We start from the raw sequence: 507 nt of genomic DNA, 5'->3' as shown, positions 1-507 counted from the left end.
CTTTCCCCCCCGACGTTGAGATATTGAGCACACGCGCCGCCACCCTTGTCCTGCTAATGGATCCCGCGTCACCACAACCATTTCCGTCACCACTTCCACCCTCACCACCGCCGTCGTCATCACTGAGGAGGATAGGAGGATTGGCTGGCATAAGGAAGTAAAGAAAAGGGGGGTACTGCGAGGGAGAATTGTAAAGAAAGTTGGGGAGGAGTGGGGTGGAGGATGCATTGAGGGAAGAAGGGTGCTGGGGAGGGGGGCGAGTCCGGCGAAGGAGTGAGCATCGAGGCGCGGGGGGAGGGCGGCGGGGGGCGAAGTGGCCGTAATGGAGTGGGCTCGGGGCTGAGTGGGGCTGTTATGAAGTGCTGCCATTCGTTTTGTGCGGGAGATTCGGCGGGCGGCGAGCAGTGCCATTCCACGCTAGGGATTTTCACGCGCCGCCGCCCACCGCTCCTGAAGTCTTGCGTTGCCACCCCATTCACCTGCGTGCATGGGGAAGGAGACGCGGGC

The 507-nt window shown here is 61.9% G+C and overlaps 1 protein-coding gene across 15 annotated transcripts in view; it reads left to right on the top strand.

The window, feature by feature from the left end:
• The window catches only part of LOC119592636 (homeobox protein extradenticle-like), a gene marked incomplete at its 5' end in the record, with an annotated part of 41,816 nt that overhangs the window by 819 nt on the left and 40,490 nt on the right, over positions 1 to 507 (top strand).

The sequence above is a fragment of the Penaeus monodon genome, chromosome 30, assembly GCF_015228065.2.
Source record: "Penaeus monodon isolate SGIC_2016 chromosome 30, NSTDA_Pmon_1, whole genome shotgun sequence".
In the NCBI taxonomy this organism is placed as follows: Eukaryota; Metazoa; Arthropoda; class Malacostraca; order Decapoda; family Penaeidae; genus Penaeus; species Penaeus monodon.
This window is presented reverse-complemented; position numbering and strand designations above follow the sequence as displayed.